A 24,320-nucleotide genomic window follows, 5' to 3' on the forward strand; every position below is an offset into this window, starting at 1 on the left:
TGTAGAAAAAATGAAGAGAAGTTCCAACAGATTAGTATTATGTGACTGAGAAATCAGCAACTGTGGCATATTCCATACTCACAGAAGAAATTAAAAGTTGCACAGGCAGGCTATTATTTGACATTTTCTGATACCTGTATAAATCATGATACAGTCTTAATAACGGTCTTCTCTTACTGTGTTGATATGAAATGTTATAGAAACCAAGTGAACCCTGTGTATTCAAGGGCCTTGAAGAATATATAATAAATACCTGGTATGTTTTTTGTTGTTCGGGTTAGGGTTTTTTTTAGCAGATGGACATAATATAAATCTGAATATCCTTTAAGGAAATAGTGATAGGTATAGATTTCTATGTGAATAGAAAAGAGACAAAAGTGGATACAAGCTACATGAGATACATTTAATCCTTTGTGAATAGCACAGTATTTTTTTTTTTCATTTTAGTACTATTGTTTATAAATATAATCCTGCCATAAGGACACTTTTTGGAAAACAGATTTTAAGCAGCTTTTTGTTCAGTTTGATTTTGCTGCTTACAATTTCTGTACACTAGTAACCACTGATAGTTATTAATTTGTAATCAAAAATACAGGAGAGAAATAAATTATAACTATTTTTTTTCCTTTTTTCTCCAGATTTCTTCTACAGTACCGTCTCCTCAGGTCAGCGCATTTTGTTTAACTGACCAGGTAAGCAAATATGAATAGTCCCAGGTTTTTTTCATAAAAATATTTTCCAGACATTAGGCAACTAATTCTGACATGGTGTTTTGCATTGTTGGAGAAAATTTGCAAAATATATTTAAAATATGTTCAAAAAGCAACTGTCAATTTGCAATTTTAAAGCATATGATGAAATATCTAGGGTTCTATACATTTCAGTTAGAAAATTACTTTATTTTCCAGATGTGCTTAATCTTCTTCTTTCTATCATTTCTTTTCTCTTGTCCCAGTTTCCTCATGCTTTGTGTTCATATTTGTGCTTTCTTAAAGCCTTACAAGTTGAGGTTTTGTGGTGGGTTTTTTTCTTTGTGCTATCAGTCTCCCTGTGCCTACCAGGATATCAGCATAGCAAACAACATTCTCTGATGAGAGCTCCAGAGGTGGTGGTTTAACATCACAGGAATGGCACAGTAACACTAGAGTGGCTGTTGGGAAGTGAAGATGGCTTTGGAAATTTATAAACATCATTTTTGTAGATCTGAAATGAACAAAATACAATTATGAAATTAATGAAGTTGCAGTTAATTATATGGTTCGCTGGGTCCAAAAAAAAATCAAGGTGAAGCACCAATTTTCTGTTGCACTTTGCACAGGTTGGTAGGCTGGCTTGTATTCTTTGCTTGTGGAATTCCAGTTGTAATGGCTGTTGTATGCTGTAAGTACAGTTTGCAGTAAAGACTTTTATTGGTTTAGGTTTTAATGAGGGAGTTGGGCAATATCATTTGCATTCGGTAGAGCTTAAATGTTGCCTACACCTAATTTGATCCTTTTAATGCTTCTTGTAGACCGATGTGCTACCTTGTCATGAGAGAAAAGGTTGGACAAAAGGAATTATAAATACTATTTTGTAGGGAATACTTTGAGTGAAGTATACAAGTATGGTTTGCCTTAGAATTCGAAGTTCCTTTGCTTTTCAATTGGCTTACCTTAGCCCTGGTTAATAAAAGCAGAGAGTGACAAACTAGTAAATAAACCAGCTCTATAAGTCTCTGTCTTGTTTCATGTTGAAATGTTCTGTAACTCCAACACTTTATCAGTACTGTTAACCTCATCTTTATTTTAGGTGAAGTGGTCTCTTATCTTCTCAGCATTCTAACTCACTATCATTGTTTTATACTGTGGTGCCTCCAACACCTAGAAAGCTTTCTTGATCTCAGTTTACCACAGAGAAATTTCTTTGCTTTGGATCTTCTCTTGAAAATTAATTTCAAACCCACTATACGCAATACCTTTATTTTCTTTTCAAAACAGATGTAGACTTTGGCTAATGCTGTCCTTTTTTTTCCCCCTTCATTCATTCACCTGGCTTCTGTTTGCAAATTCATCTGCATTCAGTCTTCCAAGCAGAGGGGGAAATCTTGACTAAAAGACACCTAGTGATTTCAAATGTTAATTTTAAGGACTTCTCAAAAGTATCTCATATTAAAAGATGAGTGAGTGACAAGGGGAAAATGATCAAAGAAAAACATTGTATTTTTTAAGATACTTTTTTCTCTTCAAATCTGGGCCCTCATTTTCTGTATCTTTGACATGTCTAAATTAGTCATTACTCCTAGGTTCATTACTCAGACTTGAGATTTTTTTTAATGGGATTTTTTCATAACATTGCAAGATATGATTATCATTGTTAATAATCTAAGTTTAAACAGCTCTGGCAAAAAGATGGCTATTGACAATCTCTATTCTTCTCCTTATATCAAGGTGCCTCCTGAAGAGCTTGCCTTTCAGATATAAATTGTAATGAAAACATAAAGCTTTGATTGATTTGGAATAATAATTAGTTTATTCATCAATATGAAAACTTTGAGAAAAGAAATAAATAAATTTGGGTCAAATTACAAATTTAATTGCATTGTTAAAAGTCTTTGTTTCTTTAAATGTGATTAATCATTTTTCTGAAACAAAAATCAATATATTTCAGTAAGATTTATCTACTATTTGTATTATTAACAGAACAGATAATTCTTCTTTTATTAAAACAATGACATCAAACTCATTTGGATGATCTAAACTGCATTTTTAATAAATAATTTTCTCCCACCTCTTCCCTGTACCTTCCATACCCTCAATACTCCAGCTCTCCACTCCAATCCGAAGACAGACTAGTCTATGTTTCTGGATAAAATATGTCATTCAATTAATTTTTTAAGAAAACCAGTCCAAAGACAGAGATTAGAACCCCAAAACAAGTTTTATAAACTGTTTGCTGTCCTTTATGGGCTTAATTTATGGGCTTTTTTATCGTTAAGGACTGTGAATGTAGCCTTCATGAAGCAGGAAAAATGAGCTACAGTAGATACTTCTGCACCACAGACACAATATGTGTTTGTACATATTCTGTGTATTTCTATTAATTAATTGGATCCTCGTTTACGAACATGTTTATGATGAGGTTTGCCTAAGTATAGGTGATGATGAGCAGCTCAGCTTTGAGAAAGGTGCTGATCTTTCTCTATTGGTAATTAAATGGAAGCTGATTTGGCACCTTTCACATCTCTGTACAGACTTGAATCAAAACATGAAACAAAGTATTATTCAAAGGATTATTCATGTTTTTTATGAGCCTCCTATTCTGTTTGTATTTGTGGACTAGGATGCTGTGAGCCTGAACAGTGACTGAAGCATTGGGTTGCTATTGCAACACTGTTCAGTAATGGAATCTTCCATAGATAATGATTGATATTGGTCAGTAGATATTGGTCAATAATATAGCTCTTTGACAAAAAAAGTGTATTTTAAAGTTTGCAAGCCTGCTGGTATTCACAGAGGCATTGGAAGCCTGCTGAAAGTATGAGTGTATTATCAGTATACAATTTCAGTACAGTATGCACATTGTGCTCCAGACATTTTCTACATAGACATAGAAAACGCAACATGAAAATGGTAATTTTTTTATTATTTTGTTTTAAATCTGCATTTTCTGCACTTTGGTAGCATGTAATATTTTCATTACAATGGATAAATCTGGGGTCTATATAAAATATTAAAAGCTCTGAATAGCTATTTTGGGGGAAAAATAATCATCTTTGAAGTATATTCCACAAAAGCACTGGTAACTGGCATGAAAATTCATTCAGAAGTTTTTTTTACTCTAGTAGTGTCTGAGTTTCTTTGAAATGTTCAGAAATTTTAGCAAGTTAGTACTATTCTATCACATCACGTTACTGCCAGACACAAAGCACATTGTAAGGAACATTCATTGAGAGTGAAAATTGGATTCACAGCTTTCACACAGGAAATCTGGTTGCCAGTGTTATGCTTGAACAAAACCATGGGATTCAGCTCATCACTCTCCCCTCTGGTTTCAGACACATACAGAGTTCTGTTCACAAACAAACTATAACCCAAAGGGTATACAAGCTAGAATAAAATAAACCCATATCTGAGTACTAGTTGTGTTTCACATAAACCTCATCTGAAGCACCTTGTCCTGCCTCTCTGAGAGACCCAGCACTGCATACGCTGGCCTTAGGTTTCATCCCATGTGGCAGATGCTATCATGTTATATCTTGTATGCTGTAAAACTGTGTCCTTGTTTCTGTGTAAAGGGGTGAGTTTCGTACAGAATTAATGCAGATGAAATCGTTTCAGTTTGCCCCTGAATAATTAACAAGATGAGAGAGAAAAGCAAATTCTCAATGAAGTGTTGGAGGTTGCGTGCATCCGTACTGAGAATTCCATGTATCTCTGGGCAAGTGCAAAATGTCCTTTAAAAGGCAGTGCTGTTATTAAAAGAATGCAATTTCATTCATGTGATCATAGTTTTCACTATTGAAAATAATTTAATTCAGAGATACTTCTCATAATGCCCAGCAGTAAATAATTGCTCTTCTGAGCCCTTAGTTTTAATCAATGACAAAACTATATGAATGTGTATGTTTTGAGAGAGGCTTTAAATGAAGCCATTTATTAGAAGGGCTGTTTCTTTTTCAACTTGGGTGTGCAAGAATATGAAGGAATTTAGTACAAGTAATTATAAAAAGATTGCTTGTGGATCTCACTCTAACTAACACAGCATTTCAGTTTGCTAAAAGGGTATTTCTCTTCAGTTCATGTCAGTAATGGAAGCCCCTAGAACTCCCATTAACTTCATCTATAAATTTTCATTTGCAGGGTTTTAATTTAACTAGTTCCAACTTCACTCCCATTTTCCCTCCATAGGTAGTAATAGCTATTGGTCAGCTATGCTAAATCCCTTGCATGACTTGGATGGCAAACCTCTCTGAGTTTTTTGCTACTCTGAACTGACTTTCTTCAGGGTGATAGCCTTTGCCCAGACAGAGGTTATAATCAGAAATTCTTCCTCATTTTGATCACAAATTGTGTGCATACTGGGTCAGATGCTGTGCCCACACAGTTAAAACACAACTTTATTAATGGTGGGGCAAGCCCTTCATATGCAGTTCTCCCCTTGGTAGCTGCCCCTGAAGAATAAAAGCGGAGTGTGCTACAGTCATCAAGAGAGCTGATTAGAGAAGGAAAATCCAGCTTTCTCTAGTGAATTGGGACTGTGGTCCTGGCCAACTGTGTATATTCAAGAAGTCAGGATCCAAACCCCTGTCTCCCTTCAAGCAACTCTGCTACTAAACATTCTCTTTGTCTTAAAGGAAAATATGAATGTTTGTGACCTTTTGAAATTAAATCCAAGCCTTGGAACAATAGGTTCTAATGTGTGTGGAATATGCTGCGTCTCCTTTTGTGCTCTGTCTGCAGACCTAGTAAAACCTAACCAAGCAGAGCCTCAAGCTAACTAACCACTTAAAATATTTTTAATAGTCTTTGTGCAAAGCTCACATACAAAGTTGTTAGCACATACATATTTAGGCTTTAATCTTGGATCCACATGCAAATAGAGAAAAACCTTGCTTTCAGACAAGCTGCATTTTGACAGATCTTCGTACTAGCACAGGAGGCCACTTGCTGGGTCAGGCTCTCAGCAAACTTGGCAACTCTTTCCTCTTGCCGCCCATCCTGCAAAGTTTGATAGTTTTGTTAATGCTTCAGCTGTTGGACGTGAAGAACTCCTCCTTTCATGCTCACTTTAACTTTGTAGCCTTAGTAGTTGCAGAGTATGTTTTCAAGTGTTTACGGAAGTCAGAATGTCTGAGAGTCAAAAGTAAGAGCCAAGTAATACTTTCTTCCTTAAATCTCATAATTTATGCAAGATTCTTACAATTGTTACTTCATGAAGAAGGAAGCCTGAAAAAATAGTTTCATACCTAATTATTCTAAATTTAAACAATTTTAAAGCAACTATATAAGGCAGTTGCCTATTATGACCTTTGTTCTTCGTTCTACATTTTGTTGTTTTCTTAACGAAATGCCAAATGAAAGATAAATTATCAGTCTCCTTCAGGTGACCGATAGTGTATTATGTATAAAGTATTTCAGAAGAAACATCCCACCATTTGATTCTGTAGATATTCACATTTACTTTTAAAAATTGGTCAGACATGTAAGAATAGAATAGCATATACAATTTATTTTTTTTTCTCAAATACCTCCCAGTATGTCAGAAGTTACAGGAGCTGTGAACTACAAGCCTAATCTTGGAACACTGCAGCTATAACCATTGTGGCTTTGGCATTTTCTCAAAATGAACAACTGGATGAGATACTAACTTGTTTCGTGTTTTACAGTATCTTAAAAACTGTCATATGTCCAAAGGCTTAGTTTTAAGTAGTTTTTCCTGGAACATTTAAGGGAAATTTCATCTAAATATACCAGCAGTATTATTTTGTAGTTTGAACTGATATCTTCAGGAAGCTATTTTTATTACTGCGTCTTTTATGTCTGAAGTTATTTGCTTATTTTTCCTAATATATAGCAAAAACGAACAGCTGTTCTACAATTGTCTCGTGATTTCTCAACAGTTTCATTTTTCTAACCCTCTGGGGATAGTTTTTACACGCTATTGACAACTTTGTTTTCTGATCTGCTGGAATGCAACAAAGCAAATAATCAAGAAGAAAACTGTAGAAAGGATGAAGAGAAAAGGTTTGCTATAAATTGGTTTAAATATTTTCCAACCTTTTTGCAACTGCCCTGCTGGAAACACCAACATCTATAATCAATTAAATAAGATAAATTACGGAGTTTTGTGTGCTAGTTCTGCTAAAAGACAGTAATACGTTCTGAAGTTTTGTATCCTATTAACTCGTGATGCTTTTAAAACAAAACAAAGCAAAAAGCTTTTTAGCAAGCACATCTAATTCCTCTTGAATAGAGACTACACAATAAAGGAATTAGTTCTAAGAAGTTACTTATGTTGCGAAGTGAAACATACGAAAGCTAGGAAATGGCAGATTTACAGCTCTAAATCTGTTCCCCATGTATCACTGTGAAGAGGGAGTGTGGCAGGGGCCTGCTAGAAAAAGATGGTGCTGGAATGCATACTCATAGTTAAGTCTTAGTCTCCTCCAGACTCAGAGGTTGCAATGTTTTCTTTATGCTTGTAAGAGTAAACATAATAGTTACGTTAACTGTTGCAAGGAGTTGCTGCCTTTAATGGTGCCTCATGTACTACAAGACAAGCATCCTGTCTCTGTCAGCCTGAGCTCACAAGAGCTGTGGTGTGACTCTTGCTTTCACTGCAGCAAACTAAATTCCAAAATGTCACCACCTAATAGAAAAGATTTTGTTCAAATCGATGAGATCAGGCACATACGTCTCTGTGGGTTTTTTGGTCCATTTCTACAGAATGTGAAGCATCATCTTTTTAAAACAGAAAAATATTACAGCCAACATTTCACATGTATCTAATGATCTACTTAGGGAAAAGTAGGGAGTGGAGAGTGCAAGAGGTAAAAAATGTGCTGAGGGCACTAGGGGCATGTATGGAGCATATGCTTTGCTTCATCACTGGGGTTTTTTGTTTGCTCTTAAACTCCTCAGCCCTATTTCTAAATTGGGTCTGTACACCTTTCTTTCTCACCTCTTTTGCAGGTCATTCACAGACTTTTAGTATGTATACATTTATGTGCTCCTCATAGGTATGTAACAGGCATTGTCCAGAGCAAGAATAACTTAAGAAAGAATGTATGTGGGGAAAAGATGAAAGGTGCCTTGGAGCATCCCTCTCACATCAGGACCTAGTTTCTTAGGACACGATTTTTTTGGGGCTTTCAGTTTTTTTCCGAAAGTTGATGTTTCTTCATGTCTCTCTGGGTTGTCTTGCTTTCGAGCAACTTCCTCAACTGAGGTTCCGAATGTCTGTGATAGAGACATGCAAGCGTGCTAGGTTGGCCCCATTGAGTGTACAGATGCCAGACTTATTGGGAGTGACACTGTAAAATTAATGTGTACACACTGCAATTTAAAGGATAATATTATGCAAATATTCTTAAGCACGACACATTAAAAGGTAGTAATATTTTAGACACATCCATTAATATTTTCCCTTGAATATCAAGTGCTTCTTCCCACCTGCCATCTCTTCCATGTTTTCACTTGCTGTGATGGTTAGATGTCATGAAACTGTCATAACGCTGTGACTAGGCTTTTTGGGTAGCAGAACCTTGCACAATCTGCATTTATACTGCACTCAACATTTTTAAAACGTATTATACATTTCAAATTGTACCAAAAAGACATATTTTTTCATAAGCATTTCTTCCTGTGGGGCAGGTTCTGAATTTCTTTTGCCATTTCTAGAGTAGCACGTTACTATGTTTTGTCCCTGAGCAGTACATATAAAACTGTCTTAGTGGCTCATACGGAATCCTGCTAGCACTCCCACTCCAGACTTAATGTTTGTGCGTGCAATGGTGTCACTCTCTTTGGAAAGGAAGTGGTGATTCTAGGTGCCAAGGCTGGGCGGTGGTGATACGGAGCTCACAATTCACTTAAACCACCATTTCGGTAGCACTGTTGAACAAGAGCAGCAGATTTGAATACAGCCTTGATAGTTGGGCTCATTCAGTCTAGAGAAGAGAAGGCTTCAGGGTGACCTAATCACAGCGTACCAATACTTAAAGGGGTTCTACAGGAAAGTGGGAGAGGGACTGTTCATCAGTGAGTGCAGTGATAGAACAAGGGGTAATGGCTTCAAGCTGAAAGAGGTCAGGTTTGGGTTAGATATTACAAAGAAAGGCTTTACTATGAGAGTGGTGAGGCCCTGGCACAGGTTGCCCAGAGAGGCTGTGGAAGCCCCATCCCTGGAGGTGTTTAAGGCCAGGTTAGACAGGGCTTTGGGCAACCTGGTCTTGTGAGGGTGTTCCTGTCCATTGTAGGGGGGTTGGAACGTTGAGGTCCCTTGCAACCCAAAGCATTCTGTGATTCTAAGATTTGTTCCTCCCTGGAATTTTATCAGTAGTTAGTTCATACTCCCATGATCACGTGCAGTGCAGCATTAAAACTTTAGCTCTGATATTTCATATTTTAAAAAAAAGGAGCCACAGTAATTGAAAAAAAGGGTCAAACATAGTTAGGCCATCCACTCCTACTCCTCACCCCTGCCTGTCTCACACAAATACATACTTTCTGTTTATCATAGTTTGTGAACATTTTCAGTTCTTAATACTGGGATTTAAATGCCAGAACTCTGCACCTGACAACTATGCAAGCAGATGAATTGCCAAAGTCTATAAACAGTCACAGCACTTCTTGAACCTTGGTAGTATTTGAAAGTCAATATTTTATTTTTATCATCATGGTTCATTAATACCATTGTACCTGTGACCTTAGGTGCTATGATTTCTTTTTCCTATCTAAAAGAATTATTGAAAAAAACCTTTTTTTGAAGAAAGCCTCTAGCAGGTTGGTTTGTTCTCATTGTTGGTTAGATGGTGCAGAGGCTTGCTGATTTCTTTATAGGGAAGCAGCTACATATTTTGTTTCCAAGTCTTACTGAAGATTTTAAAACCTGCTTCAATTACAATACTGGCCTTGCTTTTTTGGTGAGTAGCAACAGGAAAAGTCATGATCTCCATGAGCATCTCTTAGCTGCAAAAGACAAGAAAGACACATGGAGATCCATATGTTTAATATCATCAAACAGTTCCCTCCAGTCCTGCCATCCTTCACAAGGCCTGAGCACCACTTGGGAATTTTACCAGTGAAAGTACTGATTCATAGGAGTAGTCTTACTCGTTTCATAAATATAAATTAAGAGTTTAGATTTCTTTTCATGTGTAGTACAGTGTAGTGTTCTTCATGTTCTAGTCACATGTACAGAAACATCATTCTGGGCTACAGTTCATGTGCACTCATTTAGACAAATCACATAAAAACAATTAGAGTCTAAAAACACAACATTGGCAAAAAGTATTGAATGTAGAAATCTACTGACAGTGAAGGTGAGAAGTGTGACTTGGAGACTTAATAAATTAACTGATAGATTTGGCTATAAGCCTTGTAGTTGTAATGGCAACATTATGAGACTATCGTTAGCAACATCATAGTTAGGTATGTTAACACAGTTACAATGATTGAATTTTATCTTTAAACTGAGCACAATATATTTTATGGAGCTTTGCAATTCCTAATATTTCTTCATCCAAATTTCTTTCAAAGGTACTGCTCATGATCCTGCTCATTCCCCTAGAAAATAAAAAATAAAAATCACAAGCTACACTGGAGAAAGCACAATTCTGAATAAGGCCAAAGAAAATTATTCTTTTCCAAACAATTATATAATATTTGTTAAAGGTTATTTCATTTTTGAAAAAAAAAAGAAAAAAAAAAGAATAGGAATATGCACATAGGATGCAGGTAAAAATTATTACTTGTGATAAAAATTTATCATCTGACATCTTCATTCTGCAAAACATAAATGTTTTTTATTATACATCTGCTGAGGTTTCCGTGTTTGCACTCCAATTAGGAAGTAGGACTCTTTAGGGAGTGATGTAAGAAGTAGTTAAAAATTGACAGAAATCTTGACGGTTGAGTACATTTGATATTTTGAAGAGAGAAAAGAGTAAAGGAGTAAGAAAGTGTTTAGATTAGATTATATTCCAACAGGAAAAGGCAAAATGAAGGAGCAAGTGGACTGGTCTGGTCCACATAAAACATTTTGGTGATGAAAAATTATGAAATACAGATGACATGGCTTATAGAGTTTTCTTTTCTGCACACAGCATTTTAGCAGTAACAGGGAGATTAATTAAACCTTATATTAAAATAAACAGTAGGTATCAGTGTGGTTAAGTATTTGAATGGCAATTAAATTCCTAAAAGTTGCACAATATTATCAGTATAATAGACTTGATTATACAGAGTAAAAGAATTCTTGTTAACCATGCTGTTGTTTACATTATACATCGTAGATAGATGTACTCCTGGGAAATTAGTTGACTCAGAGCAGATACCCAAATTTGGTGAGAAGACAAAAATGAACACTGAAAATACTTTATTCTATATGCTGCTCTTATTATCAAAATATCGGATCATTTTCTTGTGGTGCATAAAACTATGGAATTAGCATCTGTTGCTTAGCACTCTGCTATTACATGGTGACTCCCGAAGACTTGGGCAAGGAGCAAGAGGGAGGCTCTGAAAACTTGCTTTAATGTTAACAAATTCTGCATGTGGAAATGTTGAATAAAAGAGAAGGAAAGAGCTGTGCTGATGGAAATGATACACAGTTAGGTGACAGAGAACACATTTACCCATGTCTTAGCTGACATGGCAAAGACTTTTTGAAGTTAAGGGTAGTAAGGGATTGCCATTTTGCTCCATGGAGGTTCATATCTATTTCAAGAGTAGCTAGTGTCTGACAGGCTGTTAAAAGTTTTAACAACCTATAACAAAGGCCATAATTTTTTACTATTGCATTTTAATCAAGAAATATTTAATTTGGAAAGGAACAAAGTTTCCAAAATATAGTATCTTTATATCTCTTCTCTGAGATTATTCCCAGAGCAGGAGTTTTAGAGACTCCTCCCTTTGGAATCCTCTCTTGTGCCCAAGGATTGCTGGTATCTGGGCAACCTACAGCCTTGTGTGAGATACCTACAGAACCTCAATTCAGAATATTAAGTATTAAAGAGAGAATAGACAAGTACAACCAAGCTAAAAATAAACCTCTGTTCAGGAAAAAAAAAAAACCAAAACCCAAACCAAAAAACCCTCAATATGTATAAAAAGTCATGGGCTTAGATGTCTCTAAGAATATTCAAACACAAGCTAGAAGACCATAGAGTAAAAATTGTCAGAGAACAATTGAAGGAACTCTTTCTACCAAGTATAAAGGAATTCTATGAAATTTCAAAACCCTCTGCAATTCTGATGTATTTATGTGTCCACTTCTACAGGAAGGTCCAAGAAAATTCTGGTTTTAAAGTAATTGTTTAAGTGAACAAAAGAGTTTCTGATGGAAATAATATATATGTATATATTTAAAATATATTTGCATGGTATATGTTAAAGAAATGCCCAACTAATTAAAGCTAATTCTGCATCGATATTAGACTTTTAATTTCAATTCATGTTTAACTTCTTACTATTTTGTTATCTGAAAAAAAATGGGTCTTAGGCATGTTGAGAACAGAATCTTGCATTGTTTTTATTTTGTATCACAGGTTATTTTGTAAATATTACAAAATCTGTCTTTCCCCTGGCCATTACACAGTTCTAAGTTGTAACAAATATTTGATTTTGAAATTTTTTCTTTAACTGGAAGGAGAACATCATTTGAAATTGACATATTCATGCTACTAAATACTTTAATTCAGAAAACAATGCAGGGCTTGAATTTGAACTCAGATATCATATAAAAGTTGTGCTGGTTTTTTTTATCTAAATCAGTTTATGCCGAATAATCTAGTTTCCACAAATCCTGGAAGGGCAATGCTACATATCTTCCTAGTTGCAATAGGCATTATTTACTGCTTTGAGTGACATGAGATATTTAAGAGTTCAGATAAGCTTTTTGTAACTGTCAGGGGAAAAATATTGATGATCCAGTTTGACTCACACAAGGCATTCAGATCTGGTTATATTGTCAACAGGTAGATGCTTCTGTTATTAAACATTGTATATGAATAGTACTTCCAGGAACTCATAGTATGACCTTAATTGAAACTTGTATGGTTGCTGCCTAAACATTTTCGTAAACTTTACAATTTACATCACACAATGTGACATCAGGAGCAGAATCTACTTTCTTGAAGAGCAGAGCTCTTAATTTGCAGCCATTTAGCAATTATCCTTCCTCTTCAGAAGTGACTATTCTGTTGATACTGCTTTCTTATAGTACTGTGGGGATGATGCCACAAGCAGAAAAAAAGGGATTACTTCTCAGCAGAGTAACTATTTTTTTATAACACCCACAGATCCATAGTAGTTTCCTGTGTGTCCTCTGCTCCAGGACCTAATTCCAAGGAAAGCTTCATGATAGACAGAGAGAGGTGAAGAATTTACTCTGTTGTACACTGTACTCAAGAGCAATACACACATTTAACTGACAAGCGATATTTTGAAAAGTGTCTGTGGGTACACACACACACTATAGTATCTACAGAGTAGTTCTTGAAGGGCCATACAACTGTGAGATGCAGTCAATGTGTGTAAGATACTCCATAAAATCAAAACTAAATAAGGGCCTTGGTCACATCACATTAACTCAAAAAGTACTGACTTTTTGGGAGAAGTTGCTGTAATGAAGAAGTGATTCATTATAAATGAGCTTGAGATGCAAAGAAAAGAGTTTTCAGAATGAAAATCACAAAAGGAGGTTTGAATGAAATAGTGTTGTGGCAGAAAGTGTTGTTCGGCAAAAATGTGATTTCCTATGATAACTCTGATTTAGAAATACTTAGTGATTAAAATTTACATTATGACTTATGATGTATAAAAATAGTATATTGATTTTCTTTTTCATTATTAGGCACTTATAGGATGTTACCATATGTTTTAAGAGCAAAGCAATACTTATTTGGATTGTTGGGGCATCCCAGTCTCTTCCTTAGGCATACAGACATCCAAGTATGTCCCAAACAAGAGAGATCGCTAATACTTCTGAAGACAGTTGAGAGTGGAGAGATGGGGAGGAAGTTCAGGGAAATGAGTAGGCACTATTCATGGCAAAAGCATCTTTTTGCCAATGAGATAAGAAGGTTATTCATTAGAACATCTCCCATCCCACATGTATATAGAAGTAGTCACTTTGTTATTTGAAACTGTTCTGAGGTAGATGATAACATACTAGCACATGTTTTGGTTCATCTTAATGTTATAAATTATTGTTTACATCATCCCAAAAGACCTTAATAAAATTTTGGAGTTTTACTATGTTAGTATTTTATGTTTGCATAACTAAAACCACTATCAGCTATAGGTGGCTTTGTTTTCAAGGTGGCTTTGTTGTCAAGGCTCCCACACTCAACAGAGTTCTGTATGTTTGCTTATATTGTTATGGACGGCTCCCCTAATTTCAGTGAGAAGGCTGATTGTAGCAAAGATGAATACAAGTGTAAGAGTTTGCATGATAAAGGCCTAGAGCCATTATACAGATCCATTCCTCTCCCAGAGCATGGAAATTAAAAGGTTCATCACCGGACATACTGGATTAAGGACATGGTTACTGCATACTTTGTGCACAATATTACATTCTATTAAGTGTATATTCAAGTGTATGTTAATATATATTCAAGCTCATGTAGGAAATTGGCATTTCTTGTGAAAGTTTATTTCTCTTAAATTCAGAATCCCATGGCTGTTACTAATCCTCTGAGGACAGAACTAGATTCTGTTTGCAGAACTTAACTGCATTTTAACGAAGGGGACTGTTTTCTACATGTTGCATTCTGCTTCTCTCCTGCTCGATAAAAGCTATCCAGAAATGCATTCCAGAAATCCGGTTGCTTGGTTTCATGCTCTGCAAGCATCGGTTACCATAGTGTTTTAGAAAAATACCTTTTCAGGAAGCAGATACGTAATCAAATAGAGTCCACTGAAGTTGTGCTGAATGAACCATCTGTTAACAAATTGAAAGTAACGTATTTGTAGATTAAATGCTTGGTAACCTTTACTTTCCTGTTGCAGTTGGGGAAATATAAAAAAGAGGGCATGAGAATATCTTCAGAAACATCCCCTTACATACCCTGACGCTGCCTATCCTTTGAGTGTACCTCATTACAAATGTCTTGTGACAGTGTTATGGACTGTCTTGTCTTCAACAGCCAAGTCCTTCCAGAAAGCAAACCAGGCAGTTCCCTCCACATAGACCAAAAATATTTTTGCAGATAAACTACCTCTGAGCCACTGGAATAATTAATGCCTCCCAGTTATCAAGCCAGGATGTACCCAGTACTGATCAGAAAGGGTTATGTTCATATTGGATCAGTCTTTTTCAAAGGTTGCTTTACATGTTGTTACTGTGATTTAAAAAAAACCCAAACAAACAACCAAAACCACAAAACACAGAATTCTTGTCTTTGATCCCAAAGAACTAGGCGTTATACAATTTTAAAGCAAAGCCCTTTAATGTCCTTAAGTCCATACAGCCTATGTAAACATTTACTACTAGTTCAGAATTTCAGGAAGATGTTGAAACAGGACTGAAGTAGTTTTTTCACAATTTGAAATAAGAAGTAAAGGTATTTTGCTTATTTCTGGGAAAGATAAGAACACCCTTTAAGTACATGATCCTTGTTGGTTCTTTGAAATCTGCTTTGAACCGTTTGGGCATTGGGGATGGAAAGTTTCAAATCGGTAACTAACAGGCTAAGTTATCTGCTTTTATTTAATGGTTCATCGTATTTCTGGCTGTCCAATAATCATTCAATGCTTATTTATATTGCATTACCCTTTGTCTAACTCTGCAGCTTTGGCTGCCAAATGTGAACTAGAACCATCCCTTAAACTCAAGTGTGTTTTCAGTTACACTACGGCGATATTAGCTGTGGCGTGGCTCCTGTCTCACCATCAAGAAACAATTTGATGTTAACATGAAATTCGCTGTGTTATATATATTCACTGGGGCAGCAGATACATGTAGTATCATGAAATTCAATGAACTGTGAAGTCATGAATCGTATGAATTCATGTATCATTTCTAAATCTGTGCATTGCTGAATTTATTTATTAAATATGTACACATAGTGTTTAGTATTTATTTTCTATCAAGCTATACAGGATTTTCTAAGAAAATTTTCTCGTATGATTTTCCAGAACAAAACTTTGGGACATTGGTTCTTTCTTTTTAGGAAAACTTGAATTGCAAATGATTTCTCGAGATCAGAACTTAATTCCCATAATGACAAATAATGACAAATAGTAACCAAGGATCTGGTAGTTAATATGTTCAGCAGATTGCATGAAAGCTTGTCTCAGTGCTGAGTTTAGTGCCCTGTGCTGGTAACCTGTGAAAGGTCTCATGGAAGGAACTCTGGTTTTGCGTGGGAATATTACGAAAATGTGTAGGACAAAAACTAAAGAAATGCCCTTATGTGACTGCACAAGATGAATTTCACATAGATAGTGTGGAACTGCAATTGATAAAGATTTTGAGTTACGTGTGCTTTAAATCTTCTGAAAAGCAAGTGAATATATTTAATAGGGCTTTAGTGAGAATATGAGTTTTTCATTATTCCTGTGAATTTTTGCTTCCAAACAACATAGTATCTCGTCTGTGATGACACCAACCAGCAGTAGAGTGCCTTTTTGTTTAAATGTTCTTAGAAAATGAAAATTCACTGAAAAGAAAGCTACTTGCATTAGCACTGCTTCCTTTTGGAAAAAAATAACAGAAAAGTACATTGTGAAAGATCCTGCCTAGACATTTTCAACAATCTGAAGTTCATTTTTTGTATTTTGAATAACTTTTCAGGCCTGTAGCCTATATTTGATATATAAATAGTGCTCCTCCCCACAATTCAATAACCTGTAAATTATACAGGAGTTAAGATCCAGAGTCCTCTCTCCCCTGCCTTTGATCACTTGTAGCCTGCTCAATCTTGGGAGAAGCTGCCATGCCTTTGATCTCCCCTGCCTCCCTCTCTGTGTTGTTCAGGTTATCTGAAGATGTTGATTATTTTAAAGTTTTTCTCACAAAAGTATGCCAATTTAGACTAAAAAAATTGAAAGAGTATCCATGTGTACTAAGGATATTGAATAAGTCAAAATCTAGAATGAATATTCTTTTTAAAAAATCACTGCTAAGTGCTCCAGTACAAAAGTACTTAAAAATCCAGATTGGAATGTTTGTGCTCTTTGGAATTACATTATTTTTCAGATTCAAAAACTCACCAGAGAGAAATTGAAAAGTGGGATGTAGAAAACTGTTTCCTCTCCAATTTTGATCATTTTTGCTTCAGAACTAATTGATCTTCTAGTCTACCAAATCAAAACCACATCTTACATTGGGCTTTAATGCACATGTTCTTTCTTTTCAGCCCAGGGTTATAACCTGTCCAGGTTTGGGATTTTTTTTTTTTTTGTCTAACAGAACTCAACCTACTAAGAACATAACCCAGCAGAAAGTACCTGCATATGCCCCGTATTTTTGTAATTAAATTAACAAAATGTGTGGGGTGTGTTCAGATATGTGTACATATATATTTGCCAACAAAAGAGTCTGATATTCTGGAAACTACGGTCCAGATTTTTGGGAATATAAGAACCTAAAGATGTATGTAACTTCCTTCCTAATAATGTTCTATCTTTGCCCATGACCAGTGTCATGTTAAGATGTGAGACTGGAGTCAGTTATAGCGGGCAGGGTATAGGTGACACATGGCACATGTTCCACTGAAGGTAACATTTGGCTCAAGGCAGCTAGCAAAATGCTCCTCTTAAATACCACTGCATAAGATTTTAAATTCCAAGGAGCCAGGGCTCATACAGGGTTGTATGGGAAAGGTATGCAGTCAACAACATAAAAAAATATGATCATTGATTGACAAACCAATGGTAGGAAGAATGCGCTTGCAGCACCCTTTTTGTTCCCAGTTTGTATTCAGGTTCAAGAAGGAGCCCTAGGAAAAATAAGCGGCCCTGGAGAACACTGACTTCACAGGCTGCTGGACAGTAGGGAAGAGGAAGCCTTCTGCGCTTTCCACTGAGGTACGTCTGTGAGATCACAGACTCATGTTGCTTGGGAGAGGATTGCTGTTGTGAAGGCATTCTCTATATGTAGGCATGCAACTCAACTAAGCAATGCAGCAGTTTTTGAAGGGGAGCATTGGGATGGGAGTCACTGGGGCAGGTCTAGATCCTGAGCGTGCTGCTAAATCAGGAATTAATAAAGCAGTTTCTGGCTTCACATCTGTCTACACTTGTCCTTGTCTTGAAGAGCTGTTAGGGAAAGAAATCAATATTGCTTTATCACAAATAGAAGATGTGTAATGAATTATTTGTTGTTTACTTTCTTTGCTAGCTAATTCTCTGTGTTTGCTATCCTCCTACTCTAGTAACCAGGAACTAGGTCAAGCTATCTTCAGCTTTTAGTGTTCAAAGGTGGTGGTCAAGTTGTGCAAACTCTTTAGGAATCAGCTAAATCCAGGTGATACTTATGATTCATTGCAACATACAGTGTGCCATGTCATGTATTCTATGCTTTATAAGGTAATGGTAAATTGTTTCTGTAAACAAGTTAATCTTTGGTACCTTTGGCTCTAGAATTAGAAAAAAACATCTAACAGTCATGCTACTTGGGCTTTTTGAGGAGTGATGTGCTAAAAGCTTTTATATTTGGGAAAAAACAGATGCTTCATAAGTCTTCATCTCATGAATGGTGATGATAATTCTGAATTGTATATGCACTTAGTTCTGTAAGAGATAAGTGAGGTAAAGAGAATGTAATAAATGTTCTTCTATGTCTAAAACTTTGTGTGTGTGAGGGGATTGAATTTTGTATCTCTTGCTCTGAACTTAATGTTTCTAGAGTGACAGTGGTGAAATAAACTGGGGCTGAAACAAGTATACCGAAGGAAACATCTGTGGCAAAGTTCTTCCAATTGTCAGGTTTGGTTTGACATTTTAGAGTGCTACAGCATTTTACCAGTCTGAGGTACTGCCTCGTTGTTTGTGGAGAAAGTGTTGTTTCTTTTTGTGCCTCGTTGATCACCTCTAAAAGCCTCAAGTTTTTCTGAGAAACAGGGAACAGTGATAGAGCCTGGCTTTTGCTTGGGCCTCACAAGAGGCTCCTCTCAGCACCAGCCCTCCTCTGGCTGCTTATTGTACCACAACTGCGCTGCCCTGTGAAGAACAGATGGGTGGCTCCTGTTTGCAATGTGGGTTTTCTTTATGCTGTGGAAAACTTACTGGAAAAGGCGCATCTGAATTTTCAGTAGCTGTTTCAGTTCATTATGTCTGCACCCTTTGCTAGTTATGAATATCTGCATTCTTGTGGGAATAGCTGATCTTAAAACAGTTGTGAAGAAGGCTTTTCTGATGTGGGCAAAAGTATTGGCTGTGCGCTACTCGGGCTTTGTTGCTATTTATTTTTAAAGGTTTTCTGTTGTGAGCTCAGGTACCCAGCCGTACAGCCAAACTGGCCAAAAGTTAAATAAGTTGCAGATAACACAGGGAAATGTTTAGAGGAGCTGGAACTTAAAACAAGATTGTTCACGAAAATTTCAGAAAGGGGAAAATTACACTTGAATTTATGATGAATGACATTTCTGGCTCTTACCATAGAGCATCTTGCTTAAGTGTCTTAATTCCATGCTGTTAACCTGAAGGCAGAAAAAAGGAGAAAGAGCAGTGCCATTTGAAGATTGAAAGTAGCAAGCAAATGATAACTATTCATTTGCATGCATTTTGCAAATAATTTTTGTCATCTCTATACGCCAGGGCTTTTGAGAGAGTGTGGTCTGCAGAGCAAGACCATTTCATTGTGAAGTGTTCTGCCATGTAATACAGCACGTTAGAGTTATCCAGAAATGTGTAATATATCCAGCACTAGCCTGTCCTCCTAATTTTGTGTGGTTTCAATTTTTACCTTGCAGTAACTACAGTGGTGTACTTGCTTGTTTTGTTTTTTGTGTTCAAGAACAACCACGTGAAAGAGCAGAGCTTCCCTTCCTCCCTTTCTCCCTTCACGCCGAGTGTGGTGCTGTGTTTCTTTCCAATTCTTCTTCAGCTTTCCCCTCAAGTCTTTTGTGAGCTGCTGTTGCCCAGGGAAGACTCTGATTTTTCCCTTCCAGTTAGTTTGCAAACTGCCTGTTAAGCTAAGAAGGCTGAGGTGCCAGTGGTCCTGTGGGAGCTGCTCACAGACACAGCAGCCATATTTGGCTGTGAGCAGAAACCCTCAGCCCAGCCCAGGTTTCCAATCCTCTTTGCCTTCCCCTTCCTGCCTCCTGGGGGGAGGAAGGACTGGTGCCCTCATCTCCTGCGGAGAGGTCAGTCCCATACAGCTTTCCTCCACCCAACCTCCCCACCTCCTCCAGCTGCGGATGAACAGGGCCAGGCGCTCCCGCAGATCATCTTTTTGGCTTCTTTTGTGTCACCCTGGTATTTGTTCATAGACAGAGAGGTCTGAGATTCATCTACGTCTCTAATTGTCGACGGGCACATATGCAAGTGATTTTTTTTAACAGCTTTTTAACATCCTTCTTCAATACTGATGAAGTGAATACTCGTTATTGAGGGTTAGCCACATGTTGAAGTGTTTTTCCACACAGGAAAATAAAAATGACTGTGTAGGATTCTGTGCCTGTCGTCCCTCAAAAGCTGCTACTCAGATTTACCCAGCTCAGACTGCCTATTATTTGTAATTAGTGGCAAACACCCTTCTGAGATCTGAAAGTCTGGCTGTTCCCTTGTCCTTTTCACATACCATCACTGATAATAGTAGTAGTAAATTCGAACAGGATATGAATCCATTGTTGTTCAGTTGGAGGCTTCTATTCAATTCTAATGAAACCATTATTTTTCACCCTGGTTCAAAATGCACCTGGGTTTGTAGGTTGCACCCTTGTGAGTGGTTCCTTTGAAGACACTGGTATATTGTGGCCTAAACATTTTTATGGTTAATGGTAAAACGTAACGTGGAATGAACTGAGCTTCAGTCCCACCTGCCCTGTTAGGAAAAAAATAAAGATCTGTTTTGATTAGTTGAATTAAATCAATAAGAAAACTACTGAAATGATAAAAATGGAATCTCAAGTTTCTGTTTCTATGTAATAGTTAGTTAAAGATATTTGAATTGACTTCCTGAGTTTTAGGAGTCTGGAGAAATGAATTAAATTTTAAATAATCTCAGAGAGATTATTTAATAATCTCAAAGATTTTAATTAATCTCAAAGATCTTCATGGGAGGATCTACCAATGTAGAGGCATAATGACATGCAGAGTGTGCTTGTGGTCCCTGGAAGTCAGTGTGATCCCTGTGGTGCAAGCCGTGGGACTGCTGTGGCAATTAGCTGGAGTGACAAGCAGCATTTCCACTTACAGGTAGCACCTAGGCATCCATTGTTAGATCACAGGGACAAGAAAAAGGTCACTAGATTCAAACCCATGAATATGACCCTTCAATCCAAAAGACCACTTGATAGAGGTTATGCCATATCACTGCATTGGAGGGCTTTCCTTTGGCTGCTGGCCCTTGAAATGCTCCAGGTGTGGAAAAGAGGGGAACTGAACCATGGACAGATTTACTGGGGCCATAGCAAGTTTCTCTTCTGCCAGACAGCAACTACCATTTTACCAAAGTGGGACTGATCCCAAATGTGCTGGCCAGGCAGGCAGAGCAGGGTCATTTCTGTCCCCTGATGTACCCAGTATATCCTCCTGGCCTCTTGCTGCTGCTGGACCATGGTGGCTGCTCCTTCTCCTGTTCCTCTTGGCACCTCCAGCATCACCCTTCATCACCAGGAGAGAGAGGCTGCCCTGTGTCCTCTCCTCCTCCCAGTTATGCCTCCCCTCCCCAATACTTGCAGGCCTCTTGTGTGTGCCAGGAGAGAGACAGGGGGTGCCACACGCTGTCAGCCTGCTGCCTGCACCACCCCAGTCCCAAACAGGGGTTCAGATAGCCCCTGAAGACCTTGGGCTGGTGGGCAGCCCCAGCACCTCCCTCCAAGGGCTGCGCTGCTGCCCAAACCCTCTTCCTCCACTTCAAAGCCCCCGTTCTCACACTTCCTTCCTTTGGTAATGAACCTTCAATTTCCTGCAGGTAAATAAAGTGAAACTGGAAAGAACTGTAAAACAAAACATAAAAGTAGCCGAGCTGCAGAGTTACTGCCCGCAGTGTCCCTGGGAATGGGTTTTTTTCCTGTCCTCCCGCTGTGGTTTCTAGCCTGTTGTCTCCCACTCTGCCCTTCCTTACCAGTTTTTAGCTGTAAGCTCGTTAGCATGCAACCTTCTCTTCGTGGGAGCATTTGTACAGATGCTAATAGGTAGAGAGGCTCCTCCCATGGCTCTGTTTTTATTAATGGGAGGATCAGAGGAATTTCCACATTTTTAACATCTCTTTTTGCAGTAGCTATTAAGCTTCATGGTGTTGAAACAGTGAGTGGATTTTTTGTTGATTTATTTAAGACGCTGATCTCTGAGATAAATTCCTCTGTACAAGGTTTTTAGGTGCTGGGAGAGCACGTGTTGCCCAGTAGGTTCCGTGGTATTTTCGTTTGGAAGTGACTTTTTACGTGACATTTTACTTTAGAACAATAGGTGGGCAGAATCGAACTTTCAGGTCTGAAGCAGAAGAGCTGTGTCTGTTACTCAGTCCCTTTAGTAACTGGCATCTTTTGTGAATTCTGCTTGGTCGCATCTCTTTTCTCAAAATCCAGATTAAGCTCATTTTGAGGTAGGAAAGGTGCTGGCTGGTCTCAAATGTGCTGGTTCGCAAACTTGCGGACCAGCTGTCCTCCTGGCTAGTGAAGAGAAGAGGGCTCAGACGAAGGGGGCTGTGCTGCTGGAAACACAACCGGCTTTCTCAGGAGACTGCTTTGAGGGAGATCGCAGCGTTACCAGTGGGCACTGCCACGCACATGCAGAATTTGTGCTGGATAAAATCAGGAAGACAGGTAAAAAGATGAGACGAGAGATCTGCTGATCTGCTGTGTTGGGATTTTTTTTTCCCCTCTTCTTAGGGTGAAGAAATGTCCAGGGGGATGCCCCATGAGCTCGGGGGAAAGCGAGTCTTTCTTTAAATTACAAAACTTGTGTTATACCAAGTGCTTTATTTTGGGAAACATTTCAGTATGCTATGAAGGAAAGTTGCAGACAAGGCATGTTTACTAGACCTTTAATTGCTACATTTAGGAGAAAGGCGCTTTTTTTTTGTTTTGGGGTGTTTTTTTTTCCCCTTCCCCCCTCCCCTTTTTAACGACAAGAAGCCAGAGTTTGCTGTGCAAATGAAGCAGGCTTTGCAAGAATCAGATTCACTTTGGACGACTCTTCACATTCCTAGTCATCATTACATTAGGCAGCACAATTCCATCCGTGGTTGATGGGCAGAAAAAGTGGGCAGCCTGCCAGGTAGACGTTTCCATGGCTCCCAACCCCCAAAGGTGATGCGTTTTTCAGCTAATTCAATGAAGAGTGGGCTGAACTTTGGGTATAAACTAGACAATAGCTGCCTTCGCAGTATCAGCAGAATGGTTTATGGGAATGCACTCCACATTTGGCAGAGCATCATGTGACCTTACGGCTGAGATTTTGTGATGGTGCCAACGGAGACTTGGAAAGCAGCACCCGTTCTGACTTTTTTCCTCTTTTCTTACATGGCTCAGAAAATGGTGGATCTTAATACTTGACTTTAGCCAGACTCAGCAAGCGATTGAGCTTTGAAGCACAACTTTGCCTTTATTCTGGCTTTTTTGGCACACCACCAGGAGGCTGTCCCTTTCACGCCTGATAAATTCTGCTTCTTATCTCCAAATAGAAAAAAGAAAGAAAGAAAATATAAGCAGAATACTTATACTTCATAACTGCATTTTAAAACTACATGGTTTTGGGGTGCTTTTTTATTGCTGATATGTAGTTTAGAACAGCCCTCCTGAGTATCTGAAGGAGAAAAGTTGTTTTTTTTATTTTTCTGGTGTTTTTCCTTTTTTTTCTTTTTTCATTTTTTTTTTTTCCTTCCTCCTGTTTAATGAACAGGCGTTTGAACTGGGCAAACGGGGCGACAGCATTGAACATGAGATCATTGCAGCATAGTGTAGCAAACTGGCACCCTGCCTTTTCACCCCTTTGCTCCGGCAGATTTGTGCAATCCCCATTTATAAAATGGGCGCAGGGGCGAGGTGAATTTTCTGGTCTCTCCCCACCTCTAGTCCTGTGCAGGCAGTTGCGGCAAGGATTGGTGCAGCTTTTGCGCAGTGCTTTGTGCCTGGAATTCCGAGAAGAGCAAGAGAGAGAGAGAGAAGACAGGCATCCTGGTCTTCTTCCGAGAAAGAACAGGAGCCCTAAGAAGAAGAAACAAATCTGAGTTTGTCCTACATACAAGAGTGCAGGGGGGGGAAAAAAAAGTGACTCTCCTGCTTCCAAAAAAAAAAAAAAATCTGGCATGTTTCACTACAGAGACATCAGGATGTGTTAGAGCTTCTTAAAACAGTGTAACAAAATGAGCCTAGGAGATTGATTCTTTCAGTAAAAAAACCAAAAAAAAAAAAAAAGAAAGAAGGACTGAATTTTTTTGTTTGTGTTTTTTTTTTTTCCACTGTTGCTCATATAGCAGTATTTGGCACTGGGTGAAAGCTACCTTTC

General features: G+C 37.8%; 1 long non-coding RNA gene across 1 annotated transcript in view; it reads left to right on the forward strand.

Annotated features, from left to right (window-relative positions):
* The first annotated feature begins 636 nt into the window (after positions 1–636).
* The window catches only part of LOC311201582, a 63,044-nt gene continuing 39,360 nt past the window's right edge, over positions 637–24,320 (forward strand). The window contains exon 1 of the long non-coding RNA XR_014617869.1: positions 637–692. This is a non-coding gene — a long non-coding RNA (uncharacterized lncRNA). The remainder of the gene's footprint in view (positions 693–24,320) is intronic.

This window comes from Gallinula chloropus (genome assembly GCF_964237585.1).
Source record: "Gallinula chloropus genome assembly, chromosome: 1".
NCBI classification, from domain to species: Eukaryota; Metazoa; Chordata; class Aves; order Gruiformes; family Rallidae; genus Gallinula; species Gallinula chloropus.